The sequence below is a fragment of the Rhipicephalus microplus genome, unplaced genomic scaffold (assembly GCF_043290135.1).
Source record: "Rhipicephalus microplus isolate Deutch F79 unplaced genomic scaffold, USDA_Rmic scaffold_15, whole genome shotgun sequence".
In the NCBI taxonomy this organism is placed as follows: domain Eukaryota; kingdom Metazoa; phylum Arthropoda; class Arachnida; order Ixodida; family Ixodidae; genus Rhipicephalus; species Rhipicephalus microplus.
Window position 1 is genome coordinate 6,810,393 of NW_027464588.1, and position 17,374 is coordinate 6,827,766.

At 46.3% G+C, this 17,374-nt stretch overlaps 1 protein-coding gene across 1 annotated transcript in view; it reads right to left on the reverse strand.

Moving 5' to 3' along the window:
- The window catches only part of LOC142784743 (neprilysin-1-like), a 64,562-nt gene that overhangs the window by 21,663 nt on the left and 25,525 nt on the right, over nt 1–17,374 (reverse strand). The window lies entirely within an intron of this gene.

Below are 17,374 nucleotides of genomic sequence, written 5' to 3' on the forward strand. Positions count from 1 at the left end.
TCCAGGAAGAAAAGAAGCCGTTAGCGTGTTCAAAGACACCCGTCTAGAGCGAGCACGGCGGGCTGGCGGGACCAATGTAAGCAACAAAGCAGCAGTTGTCTCAACTATGTGCTTGTTCAAAACATCTATGCCAGGACAGCTCGACTTGACATGGCGAAAAAATGCAACAGTTGTTGCATAAAGCGCAGGAAGTGTTATTGTCTGCGGCCCCCTGTTAAGTTGCACATTAGGCATCAAATGCCGAAGGTGAGTAACCAGAAAGTAATATGCAAGCGTTCGTGTGGGAGATTCCTCCCCCTGCACAAGGCGCAAAAGGAAGCTCAGTGCCAGCATCCGACAGCGTATGGACACTGAAGGGAAAGCAAAGCCTCCCTGAGAACGCTGCTGTCCCAGTGCCGCGCGAGAGACCAACTCAGACCAAAAAAAGGTAGACAAACCAGACTGCAGTGATCGCACGATACGTAAAGATGGTTGCACGACGTGAGAAAGGTACCGAATTCGACCACAAAATACAGTCTGCGCAAGGTACCTACGCTCTAGAAGCGGGAAGTCAAAATCCCGTGCATTCTGACTTTTCAGTCTTACTTCTTCAAGAGCGTTTAAACAAACGGATTCGAAAATGCCGTAGTGGTTGTATAAAATACCTAAAAGACGAAGGGACGCGGCCGGCTGAATAGGAAAACCGGCGCTAAGACTGGAGCTTGGAGGGCAAATGAAGGAATACAGGGATTCGGAGATGTTCAACGCTGCACCTGAAATGTCGCCATAATGGGAAAATACACGCAAGCTGCGTGAAAGGCTATCGCTATCTTCATCTGAAAGGTACAAGGTTATATCATCAGCGAAAGTTGTGACTTTCACAACATCACTACCAGGAAGCGCAAAATCCCGGACACGTGAATCCGCGTCAAGAGCACGCAAGTATGGCTCAAGGCTGCGGACAAATAGCACAGGAGACAATGGACATCCCTGACGGACCCCGCGTGTTATGGAAATGGTGGCACTTTTCCAGCCATCCAGAACAAGAGTGCTTTTCAGGTAAGTGTATGTGTTTTTATTCATTACCACAAACGAATGAGAAAAGCCGAAGGCTGTGAGCACATTAAGGATATACACGTGCTCTGGTCAGTCAAACGCTTTTTCCTGGCCCAAAGACACAAGGATACCACGCGCAGATCGCGACAGAATATAGGATATGATATCGCGTGTGGTAAATGACAAGCTTTGTATTTCTCGTCCAAGCACTGATGAAGCCTGGTGATGACCTACCAGGGTGTTCAACAGACACCTCAAACGGTGCACGGCTACCGCCGCGAATATATTATAGTCAACGTTGAGGAGCGTGATAGGTCTCCATCTTCAGAATCACCAGAAGAAGCATCACCCCTTGGAATAAGCACAAAGGGTTCATCTCGAAAACTTGATGGAAAGACACCGTCCTCGTAGCATCGCCGGATAACCGCAGTAAAGGTAGCACCAATCTCATCCCAAAATGCCAAGTAAAACTCAACAGGAAAATCGTCTGGCCCAGGGGCCGTTCCACGTTTCAGATATTTCAGTGCCGCTTTTACCTCTTCAGGCCACGGAGGGATGTGCAGACAATCCGCAGCTTCTTGAGAAATACGGGGCAAACATCGCAGCATTGGCGGTGTTTCATCACAGTTAGTCCGCATGGCCGAACATGACATTGCTTCAAAATGCGCCAAGAAAACAGATCCATCACGCGTAGGAAGCCGCTCTGCAGGTGGTATTTGTGCTGTCATAGAGACATATGGCTGTGATTACCCAAAAAAGAAATGTCTCGCGTAGCGCAGCACCTCGGGATGGCACATGGGTTGTGTCTACAGCGCCATGCTGCTGCCTCCAGGGACGAAGCAGCTGTCAAGCGCTGAAAGCGTTCACGCAGTTCACGCTCACACGCTTGCATCAGAGGAGAAGGCGTCTCGGCGCGCAAAGCAATGCGTAACTTCATTGCAGTATCAGCAAGCTCTTCAGAAACGCGCTGACGAAGCGAACGCCCCTCCACTGTGCAGCGCAGGCGCCACTGTGTTTTAAGCGCATCCCAATATTCAGGACCAGGCGCCGTGAGTGACACACGTATTGCGCGTGACAAATCTGATCTTGAGCGCGCGTCCTGCAGGACGCGATCTTCAAGACGCCATGGCTTTACCGAAAAAGAAAATGGAACTTCGAGCTTCAAGACAATAGGCCGATGATCAGATACGTACACAGGAGAAGGTGGGAAGGACGGAATGCATAAATCGGAGACAAACGCCTCTAACGCTCGTGGGATATAAACCCAGTCGAGCCTGCTGGAGGATCGTCTGTGTCACCATGTCTAAACAAAGGTATTTCCGTGCACTACATTGTGCGCGTCCAGTAATGAAAAGTGGTGGACAAAGCGTCACAGCTCACATGAATTCGAAGCAGACCGGCCCCAGCCAAGACCTTGTACATCGGTTCACGTATTTAGAACGCAGTTGAAGACGCCAATCAGAATGACATCACGACCGTCAAGAAAAAAACACATCCAGGTCTCTAAAAAAGTCATTAGACTGTACAGCTTGCGCTGGCCCATACACACACAGTATCCGTAATCTGAAAGAAAAGTAGCTACAGTCTAAAGCCAAAACACTGCCCACTCCATCGTAAAAAGCATGATGATCCCACAATAGAGCTCGATTAAAAATAATAATACCTACTCCCGTAAACGATATGTAGCGAAAGAGAAATAACAATCTAAGTTGAACTTTCGTTTCAAAGCAAGCTCGTCGGATAGCGAGAAGAAATATGTTTCCTGGAGGCACAAAACATCACAATTTGCAGCGTGCGTGACACTAATCACTTCAGCCTGCTTTTCCGGACTGCAAAAACCCTGAACGTTCAATGAAATAATATGCAGTGTAGTAGCCATAATAAAAAGTAAAGACAAACCTGGACGCATAGTTCTAGACGGTGTCCTGAAAAGTGTCCAGGAGACACTTCCTCAACAAAATTACAACGCACTGTTCAACCCTCAAGAAGAGGGTCGAGGTTTTTTGGACTATTGGAATTTACCACGGCCATCACTGCGTTCATCATAGTAAGAGCTGGAAGTGTGCCCTTGCTTTGTTTCACGTGGAGCTCTGATGTCGACGTCAAAATCGGCAAGGCTAGACAGTCCGATGCTACTATCCAGTCCCAAGCTGAAGCCGTCTTCCGAAGACGTGTCCTGAGAAGGTAGGGACTGAGCCGCCGGGAAGCTTGGATCCACATCCTTGATGCTGGCAGCACTGTCCACGTCTCGGCAGGCCGGTGTAGGCACCCTTTGTGTGGGCGATTTTTGACGTGTACGACGCGATGTCGAAATGGTTGGAGCGGCTGCAACAGAAGAGGCTGTGGTATTTTCGCCACTGTTTTCCGAAATAAAAGGGCTCGTAGGTTCAGCTCCAACAGCAGCAGCCTGAGAACTGGGTTTATTTGCGCACTGAACATGAATTGGCGTCAGAGAAGAGACGCCGACGCCGTTTGCAGGGCAGTGCGTTGCGTCTTTCGAAGCGCACGGTTCCTGCACCGGCGGGAAGGCCGACACGCCAAGCGTCGCATCGACTATCGCGCTTTCGTTGTACGCTTTGTTTGAAGGAACTTGAAGGGGTGAGGCTAGCACAGCGTCGGTGGCCTCCTCTGCGTCCCCCGAGTTGGTAGTTGGTTCCGTTGCCAGTGTCTGTGGTGGAAAGGCACCAGCGGCAGCGTCTGAGTAAGAGCGGCGGACAGGGCAAACCACCGTTGGGTGGCCGTCCCCGCAGCGTCGACACGGGCGGTCACATCCTTCACTAACGTGACCATGCACACCGCAGCGACCACAATACGGTCTTGTGCACTGGGCTCGTAGATGGTCCCCTGAGCCGCATCTTCGACATACACGCTGGAGACCACGCTAGTCGAACGTAGCACGGTGACCGGAGATGCGCAGGTAGTTCGGCACAGGATTTGCGGCGTTCATCTCCATTCGAACATACCGCGTTCTAGTGAGTACGCCACGTCGTCCGCTCATCAAACCACTGGTGACAGTGAGCACCTTGCCATATGGAGATAACGCTTGGACGAGAGCTTCGTTTGTGACGAACGATGGCATGAAAAGGGAGGTGACGTTGGTCACTTGTGGGCCAACGGGAACGACTTGAACACGCTCGCTGCCAATCACCAGGCAGACAGCATTGACGATTAGAGACATGGAGACCATGCTCTTCACGGTGAATTAGAAGTTTCGAGCTCCCTGATGCTGCAAGCAGTATACCTCTGAGAGGCCGACTATTGAGGCCGTCGCAACAACAACGGTCTCGGCACTAGTCCCCGTAGGGACAACAACGTCGAAGACAAGCGCCTTCGAAGGCGTTCAAGACGCGACGGGCACCACAACTCCTACTGATGGGGGGGGGGTAGAAAAAGTGGGTAACGATTTAGAGTACCAGGCACTCCACTATGGAGAGCTGACGGACGCCCCTGACGTAGAACAATCAGGGACGTCCTTGGCACTTGCAATACGGGCGAGGCTCTTTATAGCGGCACCCGGTCGTCCCTCGTAGCTGTTGCAGAATGTAACAAATATAACATTTTGATCTCCAAGGTGGTGCCGGTGGGAGATTTCTTCTCTGTATTGCTGAACAATAAAAAAATAATGCTAAATGTACATGCCAATGGCTACTAAGGGGAAATGAGAGACAGGAGCATTCGGCTTTTAGTTAACACGCACGCTGCAATCCCCATTAGCAGCCATTGGCATGTACATTGAGCAATATCGGAGAAGAAAGGGTTGCTACATTATACTCGCTGGGTGTAACCTCCTTAGTTTTAGAAAGGTTTAGTGAGCGTTGAGCCGCAAGGTCATGAATAAAATGAACTAGTATATACCATGAATGAATTCGAGGTGGTTAAAGGGGGGAAGCAGATACGAAGCGCAAGCCGTAAGAAATTAAAAGCTGAATCCTCCTGTCTCTCATTTAACATTAGCAGCCACTGGCATGTACATTGAGCATTATCTGACAGGAAAAGGTTGCTACGTTATACTCGCTGGGCGTAACCTCCTTGGTTTTAGAAAGGTTTAGCGAGCGTTGAGCCGCAGTGCCATGAATACAATGAACTAGTATATACCATGAATGAACTCGAAGTGGTTAAAAGTTGGAAGTAGACACGAAGCGCAAGCCGTAAGAAAGTAAAAGCCGATTTTTGCTGTTTGTCGTTTCCCATTAGCAGCCATTGGCATGTACATCGAGCACTATCTGACAGGAAAAGGTTTTCCTGACGTTATACTCGCTGGGCGTAACCTCCTTGGTTTTAGAAAAGTTTAGCGAGCGTTGGGCCGCAGTGCCATGAATACAATGAACTAGTATATACTATGAGCTCGAGGTGGTTAAAGGTGGGCAGTAGACCCGAAGCGCAAGCCGCAAGAAAGTGTGCGTGTGCCACCTCTCGTTCAGTCCTTGGAATGTCGGCTGGATAGCGGTGCTTCTATATGGGGAATATATTATGAAAAGATGCGAGATCGTGGTACTTGGAGTGTTGAATAGATGGACGAACGAACACACAGACATTTGCATGGATGGACGCATGAACGGACGCAGGGCGGATGCATGGACGAACGCACGCACGGACGGGCGGATGGACGCATGGACGGTCACACAGACAGACGCATGGACGGACGGAAGCAAGAACGAATGGACGGACGAATGCTTCGCCCCACTCTCCATTATTCATTCCGTGGATATGCTGCCAATATTTTTCATCGTGGCGTTTACGGTAGCGTTGCCGCGAGAAGAATAGGCGGAGTGCGCGCGGATCTAGTGGAGTGGCCGGGGCGTTTCGAATCCCCTAAGACCACATTCTGGAAAAAAAGAAAAGAGATAGTGCGCGGGAAAGCGATTGCGGTCTCATATCAAGTTCTCTCGGCATCGAAGCAAGAGCTACGAAGTCAAGTCGCATGCATCCTACCCCCAGTGAATGTAGTTCCACAATAGCGCCCGTATTTCCAACGTGAAATATAGAAGTTTCATTGTTATTTCCTACAAACAGCTATGTGAGACAAGACGCACCTCGCACCAGTAAGATATTTCTATCTCTTCTACATTATTCGTTGTGACCTCCCGTTTGTTGAACGCGCGAGAAAGTCTCACCTTTTCACAGGACACGAGAATGAGGCAAATGCCAACACCACTTTATTCAAGTATCATGAATCAACGGGCCCAGATATCAACCCTTCTCAACCTTTTCAGATTTCGCGCTAAATATCGGGATGCTTCGCGACAGCGCAAGTTATGTTCGGGGCAAGCAAGCGATGGCTGGTTAGTAGAAGGCGCCTGACGAAAAGGGAAGATTATGAAAAGCTGCTGCTCAGGACGGGTCATTAAGCCGTCATCCCTAGCATGCGCCTTTGTCGCCGAACACCGGGAGCTTTTGTTCATCGCTCCTTTCGCTGGTGAATTGCCCACGTGGCGGAAGCGTTCTGACAGAAAGCCTTACTGAGAAAAAAGTTATCCCCGTCACAATACCCATCCTGGCTGTGTGCTGTCACATTAATTCTGAACAGGCAGCCGCACCTTATGTGCAACAACTCGAGACAGCTGATTGACTGTCTAGCGAGGTCTGTTGATTCCGTACGTGACACTACAGTTAGGCTGTACCTTGAATAAATGGCTGTTTGCTTCTGTAGCCGATTTGCTGCAGGATAAGGGCAGCAAATTGTGAGAACGCAGAGGCGGAGACACGTCTCTGAGAAAAAGTAAGTTGTTTGCTTCCTTGGCGAAGCATCAAAAAGCGGTTGATCCCACAAGTCGCCGTTGGGTGAGACGGGATATATTTAAAAGAAAGAAATGAAGGGCGGAGAGCTTGGTGCTCGAAAAGGAGATCACGAGGAGTGGACAGATGTCATGCTTGGCACCAACTCTGATTTATTATTACATCGAGAATTGGGTGTCGGTGAATTGGCAGGTGACGCCTGCGTGGATTCAGCCTGGTTATTATACGGCGTGGTCCGTTTAGTGGTTGCCCTGGTCTTCGTAAATTAGTATCAGTGTGTGAATAAACTGGCAAGTATGCCAGGAACTAAACAGCCAGACCCTACCAGTTCTTCAACGTACCGTCGTGGTCATAGAAACCATCGTCATCAACCCTATCAACCATCCTTAACCAGGCAGATTATCTAAAGCACCGACCTTTGATACCAGGCTTTTGTTCTTCAGAACGTGTTGTAAATTGGGAACCCCACTGCGCCGTCTCACATTCTCTTGGAACTCCGGTTTCATCTGTCCCACTGAAAAAGAATTCCTTTGAAGTTTGAGTTGTTTCATTTTTTGAGCTGTACATATTGTGAGATAATAATAGAAATTCACCATAGCCACAACTGTTTTTTTTTTCACTTGGTCACGTAATTCACTTTTCTAACCCACCAGATTAAAAGAAAAAGACTGGCCGCGTATCTTCATGTTTTTCCGCAAAGTACGTCAAAAGACGGTAGTCTTCTTTCTGGGGGTGCTGTGTGAGATATGGTGCCATCTGGTAGTAACGGTAAAAGCAAAAGTTTTTTTTTAGAACGATGAGCCACTGGTAGGTGGCAGCACAAAGGCGCTTTTGGTAAGAGTGACTGTCTGTGCTACCTTTAGGTTTCATAGTAGGACATTTGTTTTCTCATGCCGCTAGCAACCATGCACTGCAGAGAAGCTGGGGCACAGGCCACACCACCCAAGGCAGTCGCCATTTATCAAATGATCGTCGTGCGCTCTGTAGCTCGTTAGCTAAACTGGTGCTTTTACTTGCTTTAGATGCATCTCCTGAAGCTTCGACAGCAAACTACTTGCGTGCATACGGCACTACTTTCCGAAAAACATACTGCAATAAACAGTGCCTTTCGGAGGACCTATACTTTGTGTTTGTTGTTGTTTATCTTCCATAGCAGGCCCCATTTGACAATGTGACAGCGCCAGTGCGTGTTATTCGGTGCTACGCTACACTTTTGCGCTTTTCGTTGCCGTAGAGACTAAATAAAAAAATGGCAGCATATCCACGGAGTGGATGATGAAGAGGGGGGCGAAGCATCCGTCCGTGTATTCGTTTTTGCTTCCGTCCATCCGTGCATCCATTCATGCGTCCACCCATGCATCCATCCGCCCGTCCGTGCGTCCATCCATGCGCTCGTCCATGCATCCACCCTGCGTCCGCCCATGCGTCCATCCGTTCGTGGAGCCATCCGTGCGTCCGTCCATGCATCTGTCTGTGTGTCCATTCGTCCATCTAGTCAACACTCCAAGTACAACAATCTCGCATCTTTTCATTATATATTCCGCATATAGAAGCACCGCCATCCAGCAGACATTCCAAGGACTAAACGAGAGGTGGCACACGCACACTTTCTTACGGCTGGCGCTCGTGTCTACTTCTCACCTTTAACCACCTCGAGTTTATGGTATATACTAGTTCACTGTATTCATGGCACTGCGGCCCAACGCTCGCTAAACCTTTCTGAAACAAGGGAGGTTACGTCCAGCAAGTATAACGTAGCAACCTTTTCTTGTCAGATACTGCTCAATGTACATGCCAATGGCTGCTGATGGGGAATGAGAGACAGAAGAATTTGGCTTTTAGTTTACGCAAACGCTGCGATTTTTTATTGTTCAACAACGCACAGGAGAAATATCCCACTAGCACCCCCTTGGAGGTCAAAGCGTAAGACATGTTACGTACTACGATGGACGAACGGGTGCTGCTTTGAGGAGCTTCGCCCATAAAATGCTTTTGAACTCTCATAGCAATGTCTCGAAAGCACGTGTTTCTCCTTTCTTCAGCGGTGGTTGATACGCCAGGCACGTCGCGTGGTGAACGGTGACACGCTTCGCCTGCATAAACAGAGTGTGGCTGCGCCGCGTAACTATAGCTGCTAACAAGGCAATATGGCAAACCTATTCACTACTTTGGTCACATAGGGAGCATATACAGTGGCTTTATAGCTTTAGTTAAAGACCTTAATTTTTTTCAGTGAAGCACTAGGAAATTCGCTATCCCGCTGATAGCATTGCATTTTCAGCCCAGCTTACTAAACAATTTGGCATTTAAAATTGCTTACCTATGCGTTTTCTAAATAAATATATTCACTGCCTAACATTGATGTATTGATGTTTTTCTTCAAGTAGGCGTAATATTCACTTCTTTGTTGACCATGTCCACAATTGTAAACACAGCGACCAGATTCAGATGGGTGGGTTTTAAGCATGGAATTTAAGTTTTCGCCAGATGCCTGAATTGTTGCACAGACACCAATAGGCAGACAGACAGAGAGACCAAAGTTTTGTCATGAAGTTAAGCCAGCTTTGTGCGGGCTGGTTTGAGGCCTACAGGACGGCTTTATGCTCTCCCATAGTACAGTACCTCGTACTCTAAATTGTTAACAACTCGTTCTAAACACACAGACCAAAGTCTTTGCGTTGTAGAATCCCGAAAAGGCTATCGTCTTCAACCATCCTCTTAAAAAATAGTGGTGATATATGTACCATGGAGAAGCCCGATACTGAAAATGGTTATATGCAAGGCGATTTGGGACAGAAATCTGTTATCCCTGCCGTTCGTGTTACGTAACATGGAGGGCTAACGCATCGTCTGTCACTCCGTAGGTTGCAATGTTGCTGGTGTGAATGTCATACTGCATCTTTCGTTTTCCCGTTCTTCCTTTGTTTGAAGTAGTGTATTAAAAATAAAATGCATGCTTCAAAGAAGTAGAATTACTTTTTTAAGGAGAACAGCAACTTATAGACATTTTTACCACAGAGGAGGATTCCCTCCTTCGTAAACTGCTGCACGGAAGTACAAAAGTTGAAGTCACAGCTTTGGCCACCCTGCATTTTTGGGGGTCACACATGTTAACAACAGCCGAGAGGGGCTCATGGTGGCGCCCATAGGGAATCTTCAGAGAAAAGATCTATTGCGGTCAATTAGTGGAAACCACGAAGTGATAACTAGCCCCTCAGCTAAGTCACGAACGTTAATGATGGGAATGAACGTTAATGGTGTTGAACGTCAATAAAGCTACGAACGCCAATGACGCGTATGGCGATTTCTGTACCGATTCCCTGCCCCGCCACGGTGGTCTAGTGGCTAAGGTACTCGGCTGCTAACCCGCAGGTCGCGGGATCAAATCCCGGCTGTGGCGGCTGCATTTCCGATGAAGGCGGAAATGTTGTAGGCCCGTGTACTCAGATTTGGGTGCACGTTAAAGAACCCCAGGTGGTCAAAATTTCCGGAGCCCTCCACTACGGCGTCTCTCATAATCATATGGTGGTGTTGGGACGTTAAACCCCACAAATCATGTACCGATTCCCTCTGTAGTACATATAACCGAAATGTTCAAAAAGTATGACATAGAAGCTGTGAAAGTCACTCTGTCGTGAATCTAAACCTGACCATTCTGGTATTTAAATTTAGAGAAGTCTTATTTTATTTTTTCCTTTCCTGTAACCATGTCCTGTTCCTTAGTTCGCCCTTCAGAATGCAGCGACCACTATGTACACAACCCAGCAGACCATCTCACAAACGCACACGAAACACACCTTTCCACTTTAGCCAATGGGTGCATGGGCAAGCGTGGTTGCGAGGCGCACACTAGCAGCGCGTAGGATACAACAGAACTTCTGCGCAGTTTAGCAGTTTCATCTGCTCGACCTAAGTGTACCTAGGTCTTACTTTTGAGTCACTCTTGCATTTAAAATTTCCTGGCCCAATGTATTTCATACCTACTGAAGACAATGTGTCAGAATTTTCACAGAGGTATACTAAGTGCTGCAAACATCCCTGTCCAATTTAGCCGTCACTAACGCGAAGCATTAACGAGTGCAGCACATATCATAGTACTTAAGCACAGTGCAAAGCACAGCACATACAAAGTCCACAGCTGTCACACCTGTCCCGTTAATTTAGGGAGGCGATCGCCGGGCTAATTCCAAGAGCCGAACTATCGGCCCCCCGAACCGCACCACGAAAGCGTGGACAATTTAGAAGTGGTCCTTTTTGGCGCGCCAGCGGACGCCGGCTGTGGCCCAAAGAACAAGTCAGAGCCGAGAGTTGATAAACAAACAAATTATATTCTCAATAATGGCAGATCGAAAACAATACGCAAAAATGCACACTCCACAATAGTTGCATACAATATGTCACCAATCAAACCAATCAATCAATGTACTACACAATACAATCAGCCACACTCAAAACAACGGACACAGACAACAATACGCACTACAATGCAGTTGCATGCATTGAACAACCAAGACACTTAAGGACTAAAGAGATAGAAAACCTATTCAGTCCAAAGTCCTTGGAACAAAAGTCTGAATGATACTCTTCCGAGAATCACTCACTCAAAGTCCAGCGTTGTTGTCGTTCCGTAGCTCTCGAAGTTTCTCTTCCAGGAAACCTCGCGTCCTCAAATGGCCACTCTCCAAGCTTCAAACTTCTTCGCCGGAAATCCGTCGGCTTCACACACGCAGCTGTTGCCCGCGTCTTCGCTCGATAGCGGTAAACCCACGCTCTTGCCTGTAGCTCGAGCCGTCCCTACGGACCAAAAACTTCGCCGACTACACGGCGGAATCTCTACGCACTCTGGCGCTCACTTCCGTCTCCTCCTGTTCTGTCACTACGGGCAGAACCTTCGCCGACTACACGGCGGAATTCCTACGCGCTCTGGCGCTAACTTCCGTCTCCTCCTGTTCTGTCACTACGGGCAGAACCTTCGCCGACTACACAGCGGAATTCCTACGCGCTCTGGCGCTAACTTCCGTCTCCTCCTCCTTTCTCGTCTCTGCTGCTCGATTAAATACGTTCCGCGCCACCTTCCAGAACGTTCTCCTCATTTCGTCGGCGCGATGCGCAGCGAAGGCTGGGGAGAGGCACGAGACGGTTCGACTGCTCTCTCCGGAAGATGATTCACTCGGTCTGACCCCGCCTCCTTCGTTCTAGAAAAGTCGCGGCCTTGCTGGGCCGCCGATGTGGGGTGAGGAGGTTCGTCTGTGAAGCCATGCTTCTGCGGGGAGAGCGCGCGCCCGGGAGCCTTGGATGTTTGCTTTCTGTTTTTTTTTTCTTTTTACCTCGCGGTGTTTCTGCCGCCCGTTGTCGCAAGGATTTGGCGGCGCGCTCATTTTTAGCGCTCGTTCTGTGACAACAGCATCAAAGTTGATCTAAATATATCATACCGATAAGTCTATCCTGAAGTCTTGCCGCTTAAAGTCTTCGCACAAGGGCGTCGTTCCACTCTAGTCTATGGATAACCGAGATGACAGACTGATGATGATGATGATGATGATGTACCTTCATCTTTGCTGGCACTCGCCCACAAAGGGGGATCAGCCAAGAACCGGGCGGCTGGATCATCAAGTGTGTTCAGTCAGGCATTCAGGAAGTCTCGTAGTTGTAAGTAATAACAATAGGCTAACAGGGTAATCTCTTTGTTGCCCTTATGTAGTCGCACACAGCAGAGAAAACCTCCCTGTGGCTATAACCTAATGTAATCCCTCCGAAGGATAAAATTAGTTCCACGTTTATTTTGAAACCTAGCTTCTCAATTGGTTCGACCAGGTATCTTTTTCTTTGATAAGCATAACGTTTACAGTATAAAAATAAATGATCTATTGATTCCAATTCCTTGCAAAAGAGACACAACGGAGATGCTGTTAGTCCAGCTTTATGTAGGTAGTAATTCAGATGCGGAATTCTGCATCGTAACCTGGTGATTGTAGTTTCTAACTGCCGAGATACACACCACTGTTTGTTCCAGCAATATCTTAGATGTACGAAGTCTCTGACTTTATCCAATGATAATTTTTCTATTTCTTTGTGCAAACAAGTCTTTCTATATCTTAGTGCTGTTACGTAGGCAAAATCAGGTAAAATAGGTAAGATTGGTCCGCTTAAAGATGCTTTGGCTAACGAGTCTGCCATCTCATTCGGATAAATTCCGCAGTGGCCGGGTATCCATAGCAAGTGAAATTTTTTCAGGTTTTCTGGTAATAAACTGCTAATCATACTCATTAATGTCAAATTTTTTGCTGTAGATAGTGCAGTGCATACTGAGAGAGAATCGGTAAGTATGACCATTTCTGATTCGCTTGCAGGAAGTTTACGAAGCGCTAGAATTATAGCAAATAATTCAGCGATGAATATAGGCGTGTAATCTGGTAATCGAATTGAGAAAGACCAGTCGAGAGAAGTACAGAAGATGCCTATTCCAGCCTTTTTGTTCAATACGGATGCATCCGTCGCAATAATGTTGTTTATGGACAGATGAGTCAAGTAATCTTTTAACCGAATATTTAAATATTGAAGGGGCAGTTGTTTTGCATTAGAGGGGAAAATATCATCAAATTTAATTTCAAGCTTTATATTAGGTGTCTTCGTTATGCAAATCTGATAAATATTTACATTGAGAGGTTCTAGCAACGCTTGGACGAACCTAATCTGAGGGGAGTGTAGTCTAGACCATTGTGTTCCAAAGAATGCGGTTGGTTCTTGAATAAAAACGTATGAAACTTGTCGCAGAGGCGAATTGTATATTTTTAAGAAAGTTTGGACTGTAAGAATTCTAAACCGAGTTAACAAAGGTGGAAGGCGCGCTTCCATATACAAAACATTGTTTGCCACAAATTTTGGGAGTCCAAGACACAAGCGCAAAGCTTCTCTTTCTAATAATATTAATTGTCTCATCTTGTAAGCCGCGCTGCCTGAAAATAATACACACCCGAATTCCATAATAGGCCATACATACATCTTGTAAATCATTATCAATGAACTCCTACGCAATCCTATTTTTCTGTTTCCCAATTTGTGTAACCACCCCAAGGCACGTGACGCTTTACAGCCAACCTCGTCTATATGGCTTTTCCAATTTAGCGTCCTATTATATACGATGTCTAGGTATATTAGGAAATCGACCTGGGGAATGAGTTCGGTACAATACATCAGGGAAATGTTGACACGATCCTTAAAAGAGAATGGCAGAAGCGTGCTTTTTTTGACGTTCAATGACATATGGATATTGTCAAGCCATCCTTCTAGCATGTTCATGTAATTCTGTAATGCCTGATACAATGAGTGCAGATCACTGTATGTTGCAAAGAAAGCAATATCATCTGCTCATACGTAAATTTGGATATCCTGATGAGTTGGAATGGAACTTAGTAATATGTTGAATAACATTGGGGATAATGTTGAATAACACGAGGTGTACCCTGAGGTACACCTCGTGTCTGCTTATATTTTTTAGAAGAGCATCCATCCAAGAAGCAATAAAATTTTCTGTCTTTCACAAACTCTGTAATCCATGCTGTTATATATTTTGGAAAGCGATGGTCTTGCATCTGCTGGATTAGGATAGGATATTCCACTTTTTCGTACGCTTTAGCTAAGTCTAGAGTGACTAGTGCACAGTATTCGCGGCGATGCCGAGCCAGCTGTATGCGACTTTCCAAATCCACATGTGCACACCAAATGGAGTATCCCGATATAAAGCTAATTTGTCTGGGGTTTAGTATTATATGTTCATTGATGTAGTTTATTAAACGGGTATTTAAGACTCTCTCTACAAGCTTGACCAGGTTAGATGTCAATGAAATATGCCTTATGTTATCCAGAGTAAACTCCATTCCCTGTTTCTTAAGTATCGGAATTATTTTGGAAAGCTTCCAATCGGCCGGAATCCAAGAATTTTTCAGTGAATAATTAACTATTACGGATTTCATGTGGCGATATTTCGTATAACACTTTAATCATTGTAGAGGTCACCCCATCAGGTCCGGGAGCAGCGGACGGTAAGCTCTTCATCACATCCGCCAGTTCAGCTAAAGATACCTCTTGATAATCACAATCCACCCTTAATTTCTCCATGGACTTTGGCATAATTGTCGTAAACCTAGTTTGCAAGCCTTTAGCAATATTTTCCAAGAATTCAGAGAGTTCGCGAGGAGACATAATGGTGGAATGACTGCTTTGTGTCTGTGGAATCATTTTCCTGGCACGTAAAAACCTGAAAAGCATTTTCTTATTTTTAGACTTAGACAGATAATTAAATTTATTCATATCATAGTCTTCTTTTGCTTTGCGCACTAGACGCTTAAAATTGGCGGCCATGAATTTATAATCACTCCAATTTTTGGGGCATTGGTTAATTAACAGCTTTTTCTAAGCTGCTTTTCGCTTTCTATACCCCCTGACACATTCTAGATTCCACCACGGGCTAAAAGATCCCGCTGTGTTCGAGTTTACAGTAAACGTTGAATTTTTTAGTGATCGTTTCAACATCGCAGATAGACTCATAGCCCTAAGGTCTTCCTGCATTTTCTCGCGAAAAGTTAACGTAGATTTTAAGTCTTTTTGTAATTTAGCATAATTTACGAATGAGCCAACTTTCCCTGCCAAACTAAACCTCGGGAACTTAATTTCAAACGTAATGGGAAGGTGGTCGCTGTTTGTAGCCCAATCTAATATATTCCACGAGGATATACTTAAAGTGGGGCTGGAAAATGTTAAATCAATAGTCGATTTAGAGTTACCTCTTACAAATGTAGCAACATGTGAGTTCAAGCAGGAAAAGTTATTATCCAGCGTCCATTCCCACAAACGTCTTCCGCATACATCAGATTTGAAGCCCCAAGACACATGGTGAGAATTGAAATCACCACGCATTACTATTTCTTTTCTGCATGAAGCTACCATAATATCGAGGCATCTCGTGTCTTGAACTCCTGCAGGAAAGTATACGTTTGCAAAAGAGAAAGGCGAGCAGTCTGGTAGTGTTATGTCTAACACCAGAATTTCGTAATTCTTATCCATACACTGATACGATATCTTGGCTCTGTGACTAAATTTAGTTGATATTAAGAAAGCCAGACGCCGCCTCTACTCGACCGATCCAGCCGTATTAATCGATAATTTTTCATGTAAAATTTTTCACCGTTACCAAGCCAGGTTTCCTGAATGGCAATTATGTCGGGAGAAATTTCCGAAGAAATATATTTTAAATCTGTGGTTGCCGACCAAATAGACAGGCAGTTCCACTGCAGAATTTTTAGGGAACCTATTTTGATGCTATACTTGCAGAAGAAACTGCCTGATCCAGAATATCTTTTTTCAAGATATCATTTTTTGAAAGGCTCTCAAAGAAGTCTTTCTTTGACAAGTATTTCTTGGATTTTGGGTTCTGAGAAGACTTTTTAGAAGGGGGAGACCTGTTACGTTTTAAAGTTCTTAGAGATTTTGTGTCCATATCTGTAAAGTCTCCTGAATCATCTGTCACAGATTCTGACTCAGCCTGAACTCTATTTTTTGAAGGTCCTGTTTTCGGAGAGATAGATCTATGAATGACTGTCTGATTTTCCTCCTCTGTACCTCTTGAAATCAACAGAGCGTGGGAATCCCGATTTTGCACAGAAACTGTACCAATGATTTGTGTCAGCTGTTGTGTTAACATATCAGCCAAGATTCAAAAAGAGTAGCTGCCAGACGCTGCATTGCCTTTTCAGTGGACTTTTCAATAGCCTCAGTTATCGACCTTGCGAGCGATGCATCCATCTCCGCTGTGTGACGGGATGTTATGCCTGCGTAACCTTTCGTTCTTTCATGCATTTCTGCTACCGCCTCCCTCCTAGAGCAACGCCTGCGTTCTATGATTTCTAGAACACCCATTTCTTTTACTTTTGCACCACATTCAGCCGAGTCTGCAGGGTGCGCTCCATTACACAAGCAGCACTTCTGTTCATCGGATTTGCAATCGCAGCTGTCATGGCTCTCTCCCCACAGACGACATCTAGCCTGTGATCTGCATGCTTTCACGCTGTGGCCGAATCGCCAACATTTTGAGCATTGCAAAGGTTTCGGGGAAAGTGGTTCTACTTTGTAGATAAGTGGCCATGCCTTAATTTCTGTTGGCCTAACTCTTCCTGCAAAAGTTACTATAAGTGATTCAGTAGGCGATTTTGTTTTATCAGTCGTTCGGGTGCATCGATAGACTGAAACTGCCCCAGCTACAGCAAATAAGTCAAGAATTTCTTGAGGTGTCAGACTCGTATCCACCCCACAGACTATGCCCTTCGTACATGCAAGATGAGCTGGAATAAACGGGCTCACCGGCTGTGCAGCATATTCAGAGCAATTCAGGAGCTCTCGGACGCAATCCTGGTCTGCAGAGCAGCACAGGATACCCCCTCGGCGAACTGTCGGACCTCCGTAATCTTCTGGAAAAGCGACGAGGCTTTCTGGAGTTCCAGTTGTATCACCTTCGGATTCTTCATTGGAATGAAACCCCCATTTGTAGGAACCAGAGCCACAGGGACGTAGCTATCTCCACTGCGTATCAAGGTATCGAGCGGCCAAT